The following is a 13,381-nucleotide window of genomic DNA, read 5'->3' on the forward strand; positions in this document are numbered from 1 at the left end:
GAATTTTGAAAGATTTTGACAAGGGTCAAATTAAATTTCTTTTTCTGAGCAGAGTCTCATGTCTGTGCTGGCCAGACCAGATGAGAGATTGAATGAAGCAGACGTCTGTTGAATTGCTTGCCTACAACAGATACCAAGTGTAAAAACTCAAGCAAATGAAGAAGACCCCTGTGAAATGTCAGTGCAAGTCCCACCAAGTTGAAAGTCTCAAGAAACATGGACAGAAAATTTAATATCTGAATCTAAACAACCTGATGTTTTAACATCTTTTCAGTTAATTCAGCAAAGACGACTAGTTATGAAATTGTAGGACACAAATTTAAGGAACTACATGCCCCCATGCAGAACTCGAGCATTTCCAATGGATATAAAAAACGCCAATGTGGATTATGGGAACTTAGTTTAAGGCCAAAGGGCCAATCTTACTATGGAGATAGAGACTGGGGAGAGCATGTGAGGTAGAGTGCTATCAAGTGGGAGGGAAAAGGAGGGGGAACAAGGGCTGAGCAGTAGTTTCTGAAATGAGTGAGGATGAAGGGTGTTAGAATAAGAGAAATTTGAAGCTAAGATATGTTAATACAGAAAATTCACATAGGACTTGAAAAAACCTGGTAGTAGGAACAAAGCTTTGTTAATTTAAAATGGATAGCCTCAATGAGAAAATTGTTATGTTTTGTCACAAACACAAAACCCAGACCAAACCAATAGGAGAGCACTGGATAGTGGCATAGGAGTTGGCACAGATTTTAGCTGCCTGGAAAAAAAAAGGTGTTCTAGCCTAACCTACTGTTCTTGTTTTTTTAAGAAAGCCTTTCTAGGACTATTCTACAGCAATGCACACAGTCTTTCTGTAATGATAGTGCCTGAAAGTGGGCCACAGTTTAGTGAGTATAAGTTTAAATCACTTGCAATGAAATGCAGACTTACTCATGTGGTTCCTAGTTGCTAGTATACTCAAAGCAATGGATCAAAAAAAAAAAAAAAAGTCAGATGGCTGCTGGTAAATGCTGTGAAGCCTACTATGAAGTCTTTCAAGTTATAACTGTTAAATTATAAATGTACCAATGGAATATGATTGTTAACACATTGTTTAATGGATAATAAAAACGTTGGTACTCCCAGAGACTATTGTGAGAATTAATGGAGACTTGCAGATATTTAAAGAGTGCCTTGAAAAAACAAAATGCTGGTAAAAACAGCTTCATGTTTTATATGCATCCACCTGTGAATTTATTTATTATTTTGGCTGTTGAGTTTAATATTTGCAAAGGCTACAGTTTTAGTTTAAATGAGAGTTAAGTGTTCTTGCAGCTCTTGTAGCCAGATGTTTAGGTATGAAGTTGTCTACAGTAATAAGTCTTTGTAACTTGAAAGGGATAGAATGAGCGGGATGAAGAGAACTAAAGGACTGAGTTAGGTTGTAATGAAGATTTTATCTCCCCTCCTGCTTCTTTTCCATTCCACCATAACTACCCCTAAGCTATGTTTCCGAAACAGTGGAATTGTCCCTCACAGCCTGTTGGAGGCACTAAGGAGAAAGAGCCCACCATGCTCTTTCCCAAAGGAGTTAGGCTGTCACTGCTTCTGAACGGAGGGCTGCAAAGAGGAAAGGAATTATCTGACCTCCATGTCCATGCTGGCTGTGGCAAGGAAGAATAGCCCTAAAATGCACCCAGGAAGGTACGTTCTCAATCACTATGTAGTGAGATTGGGGTAGTTAATCACCCAAAAAAGATTGTCTGGGGAAGTTTTGGGTATCCCGGCTCTGGAGGGTCTTTAGGTACAAGTCGAACAAACACTTTGAGGAATAACACAGGTAGAGCTGATCGTATCTTCAGGCAAGGGATAGACCAGATGACTTCTTAAGTCCCCTTCCCCATCTATTTTTCTGTGGCTGTAACTGCTCTGACTCCCCTGTATAGACAATATCTGTTGTAGTACTGGCTATAAAGCAATGCTACCCAATTTTCCATCGCTGAAGAGGCTGATCATTCCTTCTTCTAGCCAATGGAACAAGACCAGAACCTATTTTTTTATTTTGTCTGTGTGCATGAACCTCCCTAACAGCAGTAACTTCCAGCAGAATGTCGTGTGTGTGCCAAGGGACAAGAGTGGGTGTTTACGTATTTTTTACATTAAAGTATTTTCACGCAGTCTTTTCCACCCAAACTGAGACAGTAAAAACCCCAATAGATACAAATAATAATGTTTGTTCAGAAAGGCAGGCAGTAAACCTTTAATAAACAATGTCACTGTAACCCTTAAATAGTAATTGTACTGCCTAAGGCATCTGATAAAAGATTCTAGTGTTCTTGCTATATTGTGTCAGGCAGATGCATCAATCAAACTCCATAATGGACTAAATTGGGAAATAGGGTACTGGGAATAAACAGTTCCAAAAAGAGGTGAAACTTCGTGACAAGCAGCCTTAACAGACCAATCTTGATTCTAAACATAGAAGCAATTTTAGGGCTTCTCTGGAGGCAAAGGACAATTATTGCCTAAACAAATAAACTAGTGTCTCAGTACCTCAGGCATTCACTGAAGTCAGTTTGAAACAGTTTTGAGATCTGACTAGTGGAGTTTCAGGGACGTTGTAGCTTGACCCATTAACTTTTATTGAACTGTATATGGACATCCTTTTAGATAATCCATAAACTAAACTGGAATAGAATGAGAAAACTGGAATGTGTTATGATTTTAGCACCAATTCCGCTGCCAACAAAAATAACTAGGTCTTAACTAAGATTGAATATATGTCAGACTCTGAATTTGAATCCACATGAACACTGCACACTTAAGGTTCTTAAGTTCAATAAAAGACCTGAACTAAAGCTTCTATTTGGAGTGTTTATTTAAATCTGTATGGCAAGCTGGCAGCAAATTTGACTGTTAAAAAAAAAAAAAAAAAAAAAAAAAGGCTTATCTGGCCATTTATACTGTATTGTGCTGAGTGCCTCAGTGCCTTGTAGGTGAGCATGGAGTCCAGAGCCTACAGAGTCGTGCTTGCATTCGTACTTGCACCATGTACTGAATGGTATCAACATTCAATCAATACTACAACAGAGGAAAAAAAAATTCCCAAGAGTTTTTCCTCCATGGACAGTGGTGATTCAGACTCTGAGAACAATTTTAAATGTCACAAGGATTTAGGTTTCTCTGAAATAGTTTAGCCTCTGTTATAGCTTGTGGTTGAATTTTACACACACCCTCTCCCAAGATTAGCTGAAGAGATTTTCTATGAGAGTTAACTGAGATACGAAATTAAAATAAACTGTTTATGTGAATATAATCAGCATAGTCCTCATGGCATTTTGATTTTAATGAAGTCTTGAAGGTAATGCATAATCTTATTTATGTTGCACCACCACTCTGTGACATTCCATCTAATGTGATTTTACTTCGAAGGCAAAGCTCCGTCAGCACGTATTGTGGAGCAATGGCAGTGTTTCTGATGCAGTATCACATTACTCCAGGGGTATGATTTGGTGCTTTTGCATCTGAGAACAACCTGACTGATAAGCAGCTGCTCAGTTCTGATGTTGTTCTTTATCAGCAGAATTTAAAATAGCTCCCGAACTCACAGTGTAGCACCCTGTTTAAATATTCTCATCTTCCTGAAGAGATACTGCCCAGTGACATTGTAATACCATTTCCCATGCATATGGCATTATGTCTTGTGTGCACAAACATACAATAGAGATTGAAAACCAGGACCATTATCTTCCCTCTCTACCAACTGAAGTGTGGGTAGGTTGCTTCTAGTAATTGAATTTTATTAGTTTTTTTGATTTTTCTGATTTCTTGTTTGCTTATCCAAGTGCAGTGGTGTTTTTTTGGAGGTTATCTTCTTCCTTCTTTGTGTTTGTTCTGGCATCAGTACCATGAACTCTTTATTTAGTTTTCTAAGCTACTTCCAGTGTTTCGTCTGCCATTCACAGAGATGCTTCTATGTCCTACTGCCACTGTGTCATTGTAGTATTTTGTGTAATTCAAGGAATGCAAGTTTTCTTTTCTTTTATTTGCTTTCTTTTCACTTTCTGGTTTGGTTGGTTTTATTTTCTTATTAGCTTTGCTCTGACACTTCAGATCTACATCTCCCTATTGCTTGTTCTTCCAGTACATCTGATCATATTTTTTCATTAATTTTGACAGCATAAAATATATTAATATGACTAGGCTGAGGGGATATAATCTATAGGAATGTACTTTCTGTACACATTCCTGTTGAATTTCCATTGAGTCACTACACCTGCTCTTCTTTAAAAAAAATAAAAGAAGAAAAAGAAATTAAATGCTATTGTTTCACCCACATTAAAACTGGAAAGGATCACACTGTACTAGAATTACCAAGCGGTACAATACTCTAAGACTGGGAAAAGCAGCATATAGATCCAAACAAGATCTACGTAATGCCACGTTCTGCCTCCAACTGTGACCAAAACCAGAACCCTGAAAAGCATATGAAAATGGGCATGTCTACGTGATAGTTCCTCCAAGTACTTTCAAGGCATTTGTAGCTCACTAAGTAGCTCAGTTCAAAAGATTTAAAAATTGTAATAAAGGGGAAATCCAAGTTTTCACCCAAAAATTATTGAGTATTCCACGCAATTATTTGCAGATTGTTATAGAAAATATCTTTTAGTGTGTTTTTTATATAATCACCTATATATAATTTTGCTATAAACACAAAAGAGAAAAGCCAGCATTGCAAAGTAATTTATCTGTAGACTAAACCACTGTTTACTTTAATAATCTATACATAGGATGTTCTCTAAACTCCATTACTCATAGATGAGAAAAGTTTTTTTAGACAAATTTTTGTTAGATTAGAAAGTGGTTTTGAACAGTTTGGAGGTATTTCAAGATTAAGTTTTCACAAGTTGTTTTGACATTTCTTTTCACAGAGTTTCAAGGTACAAAGGCATGTAGCAACTGGAAGGGGAAAAAAGTTCACCTCCTCTGTAACCTCATGAGTTTTTAAAGTCTTTTAAGGGAAGTTAGGCTGGGTCTAATTTTATTCCTAAGAGTTTGTTCATCCCTAACATTTCTTACCTGGTTGCAGTACAGAGAACTGGTAAAGAGCTACGCGAATAGGTAGCAGCATTGCATTCCTTTTCTGCATACAGCTTGTCTTTCCTTCTATGTGGACAGTATCTAATATTGTACTACCATCCTGTGAAGTATTATTGCAGCAGGACAAAAAGTGTCCTATTACCTGGAAAGGGTAGAGTTAAGGAATGCATCGTGAATTTAAAAGTTAGTTTTGGTGTGAATTTTGCTAAAGCATTCGTACATCTGATGTGTGCTCATTCTTCTGATCAGTCATTTAATTGATCTGGCATGAAGGTGGTTAACATTTCTACCTAATCATGACCACTTAAATCTTTCATGCAGCTATGCAGAGCAAGCAGTCTGGGAAACCCTGTGGCAAAACTGTTGTCAGTGCCAGACTGATAAAGCATTTAGCATTTGTCAGTTACTGGAGAAAAACTGGATAATAGTGTATAAATCAAGCACAATGTTTTGGCCTGAAAATACTCAATGGGATTAAGTAACTTTTTTTTTTTTCTTCTTTTTTAGAAAATAACACTGTTAAGGGGATTTTGACAAAGATTAAGCAGAAAACCAGGAACTTTATCTCAGACATTGTAATGCATATTTGCACTTTATTTCAGAAGTATTAGGAATAAGTAAACTACATTATTTTATGGTTGAATCCTGGCATTTCTCTTACACTCTTCTGTTCCTGAAATCTTTCAGTGGCTACTAAATGAAGTGGCAAATTACATACGTGCATTCAATGCATTTCTTTGAAGCTTCTTCATCTCCCATTTTTCTTTAAATCTCTGTTTTTATTTCTGAAACACTTCCAAAGAACTCCTGACAAGTCCTCAATATCATCAGATTGATCATCATGCTTTTTACTTGTTTTTAAAACTAGGTTTCTGACAATCAGTCTCACACATTAGCGTGGGTCCCCACGTTTCATGCCAGAATTGGTGGCTGAGCTGGAGGTGTGGAGGATTATCGTCAGGGCATTGCACGGGCTGGGGGGATCCCAGGGGGGCATCAGGGCAGGGCCTGGCAGCCAGGACTCATCCCACCAGCCCAGCCAGGAGCAGGGCAGCCAGGGAACACTGGGGCAGCCCCAGCCCTGGGCATCGGGCACCTCCCTGGGGACAGGGATGGGCTGAGTCTGGGCCGAGCCATCAGCCCTGGGGGTTGAGGGGACCTGGAGACCGACACCACTGAGGTGTTGCTGGGGCAGGGACTGATGGCCCTGGGGTCCTGGGCACTGGGAAGGAGGGAGGAGATCCCAGGAAGGCTGGGAAGGATTAGTCAGGGCTGTTGGTGCCCTCAGGGATGTGACAATTTTGCTGTCCTTTACCCCTGCTGGGTAGCTATTTTTCATTTCACATCCCTGGCCCTTCCCATCAAATCCTGCTTCTGTTCAAGTTCTCCCTCTTTTCTGCTGCCCTTGTCCTGCTACCTTCTCAACTACACTCAATTTCTAGCTCCTGTACTTCTTTTCCCACTTTTCTTGCTCCCTTCTTCCCTGTTTTTACCCAGTCATCTTGCCCCTTTCTTTAATTTTCTCCTTTTCCCACCTGGGGTCCCCATAAATGATGCCACAGACCCTCCCTCCCCCCCCCCCCAGGATCTGGGAAATCAAAGTAGGAGCACTGATGATACATGCTCACTTGTTTTTGGTGATCTTCAGTCTTTTTTGATTCCCTAAACATTTTCCATGGATTGTACAGACAGACCTGGCTAGCAACTTTAATCCTGTTGTCAAACAGCTGGCTTTTCTCAATTCACTCATCTCTTAGAAATTACTCAAGGCACAGTCACTCCTTTGTCAACTTTTGTGGAGAGGCTTGGCCCTCTCAGGCTATGTTCACATTAGCAAGTAGTAGGATCAAACAGGAATGGAGTTGAGGATTGAGATTTTAACACATACACTGCTTGTGCAAGTTTACTTCAGACTACTTCTGACCTAGGAAGCAAGGAGAGCCCTGGAAAGTTGGGGACCTCTCCTCTGAGGAAGGACAGACACTTTCCTTCATCCGCTATAGTGGCTCATGCCACATTCAAACCCTCTGTCTTCATTGTAAGGAGAAAAAAAACCCTTGTAACATTAGCTGTACTTCAGAGCAGGAGAAGAAAGCACCCCATTCCTGTGTCCTCCCATTCATTTGAGTGCTAAGAAGCCTAAAACTTCTCCTCCAGGTCAAAAAGGGAACAGAAACCACTGCCTTTCGGCCCTTAAGAGACAGAAGATTGGGGGTGGAGGTGTTAATTGAAGGCAGGCAGAGTGGGAGGTAGCGCAAGCACTTGAGAGAGCTGTGCACTGTGGTGAGAAGGTAGTGCCTTACTGCTGCCTGATTCTGGCTCTCACCATATGCTCTCATTTTCTAGGCACCTGACTTCAGTCTCTGAGGTCCCCTTTGCTGAAGCGGTAAGTTTTTGAAGGTGCAAGCTTCAGTGAATGTTACTTTTCCTACCTTAAGAAGCAGGGAAAACTGCAGCTAGGTTGTTTTTATATGCAGCAGCTGTCTATACATTTTTCTTAAAATCAAATGCTTGAGAACCAAAGTATTTTAGTTTAGATAGCCAGCCACAATACCTTAAAGGAACTCTATTTTGATTTTTTTTTCTGCCTTGCTTAACACCTCTGCTATGCGCTGAACTCTCCTGCTAGGCCATGTGTTCTTCAACACTGTAATCAGGGATTGTATAATAAAACAGCCTCTTCCTACTGCTGCTGTTTTGCTCAGAAAGACTGTGCTACAGAGGAGAATGGGAACATTAAGATTATGAACTACAGCTGCCTGAGGTAGTATGGTAGTATTTAATTATTGAAGTATTTTAATTGTGAGCCAAAATAGTTCAGATTTTGTTTACTTTTGAAGTTGAAATTTCCCACTGTTTAATTTCCCTAAATAATTTTAAGGCTATGCAGTCTGAAAATGGTCCTAGATACCTCACACTGGACATCCAGAATTAATGATGTCCTTCCTTAGTCTCACCATGTTACTGGTCTTAACAATAGACATAATAATTGAACACCACCATTAAGAGTTGTGAAATTAAATTAATGTTAAAACGTGATATTAGAGTATAAACTCTTTGAAAAACTGTTGTAAAAATAAGGATGTGTTCGAATAAGATTGCTAGAGGGTCATAATTCTGGAATTAAATAAGATTTTGGTCAGAGTTTAGGTAGGTATTTAATTTACTAAAACTTGGAGTTCATACTACAGGCATATGAGGATTTTGCAAAGAACATTGCAAATTGAATACAAGTACTACTTCTGAAAACATTGTACACTATCTTTATTCAGGAGGTCTCTTTTTAGTAAGCATAAAAAAAGTTTTCAACATGGTTCTTGTACCAGGATACATTTGTTCTTCACATATACAATACTACATACAATATTCGCTAACAATAAGTGTGATCTTTAGCAAGCTTATACCTGGATTTCACTGTTTCCAAGGTAGTGGTGGGAAGGAAGGAGAAGTATTCTTACCAATTAAAATATTCAGCCTTTTTTAGTGGCGTCAGGTCAGAAATGTGCGTGCATTGTTCTTTAGGATACTAATCTGCGCATGGTTATGCGCCCTCAGATTTGGATTGCACAGATTGTATGAGTTCATGGCCAATGCCGTACCTTACGCAAGCAATGTGATCCACCCAAGATACTCCTGATGGCTCAGGAACTTTAAAGTTTGATGATGACATAACTGTCAGCTTCAGAAATGTCACTGTTTTTAGTAGTGGCACATGCTTGTCTGCTACTGTGACGTACTAATGACATATACCGCTTTGTCAGAATTGCCTTAAACATGTCTGTAAGGGATCTTTACTGTATGTTTACAGTGCTTGCTCCTCGTCAATTGGAGGAGACACTATGGCTTAGTAGGCTCACGCACAGATTTTATAGGATGTCAGAACAAAATGATTTTTTATTGAGGAAGGGTCAAACAAGTTGTGCTTTTTGTTGTGTCACACTAAACAATATAAGAAGCATGTTAAAAAAGCTCAGGACTCTCACTAGAAGGCAAAGGCTATGAGAAATGATTTAAAGCTACATTATCCTGTTTCTAATTCCTTTTCTTTCTTCCTGCGGAAATGTAATTGCAAGAGGCTGGGAGAAGGGATTGGAGCGTTGGCTTCTATGTCAGCCTTGAAGAGAGTCATAAAGTCTCTTTTATGGGTTTCTCTCCAGCCTAGCTCTACTTTTCCAAATTAGAGGAGACAATATGACAATCTTACCTAGCTCTGATCTTACATCTTAATTTGCAAACTCAGCAGCAATATCAGTGCCCAATATCAGTGGATATAAGGAAATATTTTTGAATTTAAATAATTTTCCATTGACCTGCAGTAAAGTTCCTTTTTACAATTGTCTGCACATTGCTTTAAAGACCTCCCCCTAACTTTAGTAATTTTTGATAATAAATATTCTGGGTATCTAATGTCTATCTCAGGAAAGATGCCTTTTAGATCCTAGCTATAGAAGTCAAATATGCAGCTGGAAGATTCAAACAATAAATTCCTTGTGCTGATTTTTTTTTTCTAAATTGAACACAGCAAACATAGACACTAGAAATATATAATTCCATGAAACATTTGAAGATTTTTTTTTTTATACTAAGCTGCTGAGGACTGGCTCAGATTGTTTTATGTATTTTGAATAATTTTTAACTAATGTTATTATGTATGAAAACCCAACAATCTTACAGAACCCTGCATCATCTATTCCTTCACATTTCCTGGCATGACTTAATAAAATACTTGAAGCTCCAGCATGCTGCTGCTGCTGCTGCTGGTGTACGATGGTCATGACCTGGAAGGACCACCCACTCCTGTTAAAGAGAGGTTAAGTCTGTCTCTATGCTAATTTGATTTTAGACCTCCTTTGAAGAAACAGTACGTGTATCCTTCAGCCAGTTTCAGTCTGGGCTGTGTCTAGTCTAGTTCTGTGATGCAAGTTTTGGTCCGCAGAGGCCATTTGTAGCTGTGTGCATAAGGCAGAGAGTGTGTTGTGTGTGTATGTGTGAAGGAGAAGGGAAATGTTTATTGGTACTTTTGTTTCTTTTCCACTTGAAGAAACCCCAGATATTTTGCTAAAGTATATTTGAAAAAATGTCCAAGAAAAATAAAAGCATTGATATTAGCCAAAATGAATCTTTAGTTAATGAGATGTGATTGATCACTTTGAAGGGAAAAAAAGTAATATCCTATGACATATAAATCTAAATGTATCGGTTAAAGATCTAAATCATTTTATTTGCCACAGAAGAAGCACTTGTAATTAGGAACCAAAAATGCAGTAAGCCAATGAAGAGAAAATAAATTTATTGAAGTGATTTTGCAAATCACAGTTAATTGAGCCACAAACAAAGCAGCAAATAAAGGAAATAATGTGGTAATTGGAACCCTCATCCCTTATTGGCATACATTATGGGTTGCTATCTTTTAGCAGTATTAAATCATTGCATGTGAATGTTGCCAAAAAACCTCTTCATTTCCTTTTAGTGACTTCTTACTGCCCTCAGTTGAAGTTTAATAGAAAAGGAAGGACATGATGTAGTTTTAATGACAGGAAACCCATGGCTTCCAAATGAATAAATTCCATCACTGGCTGCCACAAAGTGTGCTAATTATTTCCTTTGATAAATTAAAAGCCGTAAAAGTCCAAAGTATATAGCATGTGGTTTACAGTTATAGTCTGCCTGTCTGCATTATTGAAAGTTCATATAAACCTCATTATTTTAATTTAATAAACATTATAATTATTTTTTACACCAGTAGGCTGTATAGAAAGCATATGTTCAGGACAAACTTGTCTGACGGAAGGGTAAATAGCCCACAAACTGAATAAGCAAGGAACGTGATGTGTCATGTTGTGATAGCTCCAGTTTTTTTATGATACTTTTGAATGCAAAGATGCTTATTTTTTTGTGTTTATAAACAAGAGACTAGTGACTACCTTTATCCTGTAAATGAATATTTAATTCTGCAAAGCATGCTTTGATGAATGATACAGACCCTTGTATTTTAGAACAGAAGTTGAGAACTTGGGGAAAAAATTAGGGAAATGTAGAGAGGAAAATGGAGATTTTATAATAAACACTGTAAGGGGAAAAAAAAATCCTATTCTATTTGAAGGAATGAAACAGCTATCCAACAGTGATGTAAAAGTTGTTTTGGGTTTTTTGTGGGTTTTTTGTTTGGTTTTTTTGGTGTCCAAAAAAGACTGTATCCCATGAGGGCCTGAATATCTTTAATGACTATTGTACTAATGACATTCAGGCCTGCTCGGTACCTCATGGGATTAGACCCTAACCTCAATATTAAAAAAAAAAAAAAAAAAAAAAAAGAGACTGAAGAATGAGAAGCAAACCCAGTTTTTATAGGTTATGGAAGTTCATCTCGGATTATTATTCTAAAACATTTCAAAAGGCAAATACTTTACTTTTAGGTTAGCCAGACAATGTAGTAAATGCAATCTGTTACAGTGCCAAATCTTTTGCCGTGTCCTGATCTAATGCACCTGACTCCAGCTGTAAACTGACACAAACGCTCTTTTAAAATAAGAAAAGAATTTAGCTGGGCTGCATGAGTAATTTTGCTAAGTGTATTCATTCGGTAATGAAACCAGGAGTTTCTGGAGACATGAGAGAGCAACGGCGTGCCAGAATAGAGGGCATAGGATCACACAACAGATATCTGGAACCAGCAGGAGGATGAACAGAACTAGGTCTGGCACGACCAGGAAAAGGCAAAAGACAGGCAAACCATTTTGCTCTCTTTAATTTAAAATGCTGTCACAGAAAGCAATCACAGATACTGATTAAAATTACAGGAATTGGAGCATGTAGTATTTTTCCACAGCATCTGACCAAATGTGCTGCAGAGGTGGGTATGCACAGATCTGTGTCTTACTCCTGGGGAGCTGCAGCTCCCAAATGACTGGATCAAAGCGTCTTATCAAATGGGTAATGCCACAGCTTATATTGGAGAGCTTCTTTGTGCTGCCTATAGGATGATGTCGTCTCCCTAGCACAAATCAATCCCTATTGAGCAATACAAATGTACAGCTGCTCTGACTTGCTTGTGCTGGAGAGCAGCTTTCTTGCAAACATATAGGGAATATTGAGACCACTTGCTACGTATGTACATAACCAACTAAGCTAGTAGTTCAGTGTAAAACTAAGGATGCATTTCCCTCATTCTTAGAAGTATATGCCTAGACTCTATGAACAAATTCAGACTTGCACATGCTACAGGGCTGTCTGAAGTCAGTGGAATTGTATCTAGTTGCAATTACGCTGACTTGATGCTATAATGACTTCATGCATCAGCTAGAACTTATGAGTTTTAGAGTGACTGACACTGCACCATGTTATGGGGAAATGTGTTATTCTCTGGAAGAAAAAAAAAAGTACCTGACTTTCTCACAGAGTGACTGAGTCAACTTCTGAGAGGCTTTATTCTGCCTTTTGGCCAACTGAAATGGAAACATATTTCACTTCTTGTTCGATGCGCCTTACTGGCACTTTTCTGTCATTTCACTGTTACATGGCAACAGGAAAAATGATTTTGAGGGAAATAGATTGGGTGAGAAGTATTCTGTATCTTTTTTTTTTTATCTGAAAAGGAGGTTGAAAGAGAACTGGGGGAGGTCTTTTAATATTCTTGCAGAAGTAATTGGTGTTGCAAGGAAATGTAGGAGGGTGAACTCTTCCTCATTGCAACATACTGCAGCCTCAGGAGTACTGAAATATACCATGCATTCTAGTTGAAGTATACTTAATTGCAAAAAGTTAAAGTCAATTGAAAATGCCAAATCTATAGTAACACTTGCAAGAACGTCACCTTGAGGAAGGCCACGCTCCCTTTACTTTTAAATGTCACTACTCCTCATTATTAATAAACCTATGAAAAAGAGAATACAGGGCTATAAATAGCATAGTAAGGTCAAATCAACTTCAAAATAAAATAAAAAAAATCACAGTAAGCTGCCACAAGATTCTAGTGTACAAATGACTGTTGGCTAACAATTAAGGGAGCCACCACAGACTCGTTTCGTCTGTTGTATGGAATTTGGGAGGGTCATGGTAGTACTTCTTTATTTTTGCTTACAAAGACATATTAGTGCCTGCTTGGAAAATGCAAACGCACTTCAACCATGCAAAGGAATTCTGTTCCTTTGCTCTTCCTTTTGCTTTTTTCATCCTTTTTTAATTAACAGGAGGAAGATAATATTACTGCTTCCTTAGAGATTATTTGCTTTATTGATTTTTTTTTTTTCCCTCCTGTAGTCATAACAATCTGTTTGTAAGCTGAAAATGACTTGCAAAACAGCTA

Source organism: Balearica regulorum, chromosome 4 (assembly GCF_011004875.1).
Source record: "Balearica regulorum gibbericeps isolate bBalReg1 chromosome 4, bBalReg1.pri, whole genome shotgun sequence".
Taxonomy (NCBI): domain Eukaryota; kingdom Metazoa; phylum Chordata; class Aves; order Gruiformes; family Gruidae; genus Balearica; species Balearica regulorum.